This window comes from Petaurus breviceps, unplaced genomic scaffold (assembly GCF_028583685.1).
Source record: "Petaurus breviceps papuanus isolate PSGF00001 unplaced genomic scaffold, PetGlider_PUasm1.0 98, whole genome shotgun sequence".
NCBI lineage: Eukaryota > Metazoa > Chordata > Mammalia > Diprotodontia > Petauridae > Petaurus > Petaurus breviceps.
The window spans coordinates 56,795,017-56,798,629 of record NW_027187460.1 but is presented as its reverse complement, the minus strand read 5'-3'; positions in this window follow the sequence as shown (position 1 = coordinate 56,798,629).

Below are 3,613 nucleotides of genomic sequence, written 5' to 3'. Positions count from 1 at the left end.
GTTCAGCTGCCCCTTGCTCCATGCTAGTTAGGGTTCTGCTCCTGCTATTGGAAATCATACTGGGATATGTTAAAATCATTGTAGGTTAGGTCACTGGGCTGTGGGTGACCATGAGGATGGGAGGTACTATGTTTTTGTATTCCCAGGAAGGACCTAGCACTGGTACTTAAAATGAGTGAATGAATGAAAAAATAAGATAGCATGGAAAAAGAAACTTGTCTTTTGGTAATAGTTTACCACTTGATAAAATGTACTTTTTTAAAAAAAATTTTTTTTAAGCATTCGGGGTTAAGTAACTTGCTCAAGATTACACGGCTAGTTATTTCTGGGTGTGATGCTGAGTATCTGAGCCCAGATTTGATCCAGGTCATCCCAACACTGGAGCCGGTGCTCTTACTCGATAAGCCACCTGGCCACCCCTAAAATGTGCTTTGTACTTTTGTAAAAAGAAAAAATAATTGTGAACAGTGGCTTTGTACACCTGGTTAACAATTATATTGGACATCTGGGATAGCCAAAAGAAAGTTTAGTTTGCTGTGAAACCCCAGGTCTCATTTGACTTTAGCTGACAGGCTTTTGCAAAGGCATAATAGTTCCAATGTGAAGGAAATATTAGAAAATAGAATAAAATTAAAATCCACATAGGGAATAGCAACAGATAAGAACCGTATTTTGTGGTTATGGCAGACTTTGAAAAACTAAATCTAGATAAGCACCCCAAAACTAAATTAGATAAGCAATCTAACACCATGGAAATTTACATGCTCAGCTGGAGCTGAATTGAACAGAATCTTTATCTTTGTGGATGCATATTAAGTTTCAGTTCAAAGCTTAATATTTACTGCAATTTAAAAAAAATGGTGTGGTAGGGGGTGGTAGAGTTTTTCTTTAAATGATTAAATTATTCTATGCAATGGGCATCAGGGATTATGCATCTGATTTGATCAGCCCTGGGAGGTTCTCAGTCACCTCTTAGAGATAAGCCTAAACCCCAGGAAGGCAGCAAACATCTCTATTGTTGTTATTAAATGAACAATTGGCTACCTCAGTACCTCTCAGCAAGAGTCCCCGACATACTTATTTCTTGGTCCTCAGTCCCTTACTTGATGGTCTCTCACCAGATCGCACCTGTTGATTCACATCATTAGGTGGTAAATAGAGTATGGGACTTGGAGGTAAGAACACATGAATCGATTCCTATCTCAGATCCAGAGAAAGTCATACAAACTATCAGCCTCAATTTTTTAATTTGTAAAGTGGGGATAATAGTGTCTATTTCAAAGAATCATTGCAAGGCTCAAAAGAGGTAACATGTAAAGTGTTCTATAAACTAAGTTCCTATATAAATTATAACATTTATTATTGAAAGAAAAAACACAGCCTCCTCTAAAAAATCCAGATCTGTTCTCTTTGCAAAGAGACTGATTAGTTATAGGTATTCAGTGCTTTTAAATTTTCCTTTCTTTTTGAAATGCATGATATTTTTGTGTGACATCTTTGTGTGACATTCTTCCACTCTTCAACCTCCTAAGACAAGATTCCCCCATTCAACTCTCCTGTCTTTTGTTTGAATATTATAGTGCTTCACCCATTTTTGAAGGGATATCATTCTCTTTGAGAACCTGAAAAGGAAGAGCTGCTCCTGAAGCCCTTTACCAACAATACGTACAATAACTACAACAATGTAAACAGAATGAATGTCCCCTACCCACAAAAATTAAAGTGAATATTGCAAATTTATAAAGAAAACACATGGTCAGGAAGAAGAGATAGGAGAGGATGCTTCCAGCCCACCCCTTTGCAGTGGCAGGAGGCAAATAAACATTGCACATTTTGTATACTTAAAGGCATTTTGAATATATTGATCAATAATGCTGATTTTTCCCTTTTTTCTTTTTTGTCTTTTAAAAAGATTTATATAGTATGGCTGTCTGGGAAAAGGAGGGATATTGGGGAAAACTATGGTGATGTGAAAAAAACACCAAAAGTCATCAACAACACTTATTTTTTAAAAAAAGCCAAAAAAAAAGGAGAACTGGAAATTGCAGGAATACCCTTCAATTAGGGAATGACTGTACAAGCTGTGGTATATGATTGTGATGGAATATTACTGTGATATAAGAAATGATGAGCTCAATGATCTTAGAAAAACTACAATAGACTTACATGAAATAATGAAGAGTGAAATGAGTTGCACCAAGAGAACACTGTATACAGTAATAGCAATACTGTTTTAAGAACTACTTTGAGTTATTAATTCATTTTGACAATTATAAATACCCCAATTCACTACAAAGGACATATGAAGATAGATGCTATCTGCATCCAGAGAAAGAACTAATAAACCGAAGTATGTACAGAATGATTTTTACATATATATGTCTAATGGTAGCCATCTCTAGAATGGGAGAGAAGAAAAAAGGTGGGAGAAAAAGAAAGTTACATGATAATATTATTATGTATTTAAAAGGAATAGCAAGTTGTACAGAATTGATCTGCAGTTTCATGTGCAATTTTTCAATTAAAAAGAGGGGGGAAGCTCCTTTATCTTCTCTTTATAACCTTTGTATTTCTATTCATTATCCTTCTCCCCTAAATCCTCTATCAAACTTGCTTTTTTGTGTTGAGATCACTACTCTCCTTACTCAGGACTACAACCTTAACTGTCTTCTTTTCTTCATCTCCCATCTACCTATGTTCTGTCAGATGCCAAAGAACAGGAGTCAGAAGACCTGAGATCAAATCCTTCCTCTCATTCTATCTATATAACCTCTGGCAGGTCATATAACCTCCCCAGGCATTAGTTTTCCCCACTATTAAATGAAGGTTTTAGACTAGATGGTCTTTGAGAAACTTCCAGCTCTAAATCTATAATCCTACTTCCATAACATCTGTCATGCTAAGTACATATTCACTGATCTATCTCCTTTCCACTCTTAAAAGCACCACCTTAGGTGGTGCAGTGAATAGAGCATTGGCTCTGGAGTCAGGAGAACCTGAGTTCAAATCTGACCTCAGATGCTTAATACTTTCTAGCCATGTGACCTTGGGCAAGTCATTTGACCCCAATTGTCCTGCCCTCTCCCCTCCAAAGAGCAAAAAAAAAAAAAGTGCTACCTTAGTTTAGACTGTACCAGCTCTGGCCCAGACTCCTTACTGGTCTCCTAGCTTTTGTCTCCTCTAGTCAAACCATCCCTAACTCAGTTGCTAAAACCACATAAATTTCACATACACATCTATATATATAGATGTGTATGTGTACATATACCTACATATAATATTATTTTTCCTTATCTGTATTTAAGATTCTTGAGAATAGAAAACATCTTTTTTTTTCAGCCTTTGAATCCCTGGTTCCCAGCAAATAATGGATAGAAACAGGACCTGTGATTTCAATGGTGTAAGAAAGCCCTTCAGCCAAAACAAGTGGGAATCTTCTCTGCGATGTATAATCTTAGAGAGTTATCTAGAGCACTGAGAAATCTGACAAAGTCACACAGCCAGGATGTGTCAGAGATCCACGAACCCAGGCCTTTCTGGCTTCAAGGCCACCTTTTTTTACCTTGCAGTAGTGTTGAGTTGAATGAAATTTAATTCTTAAATCACAGGTCTG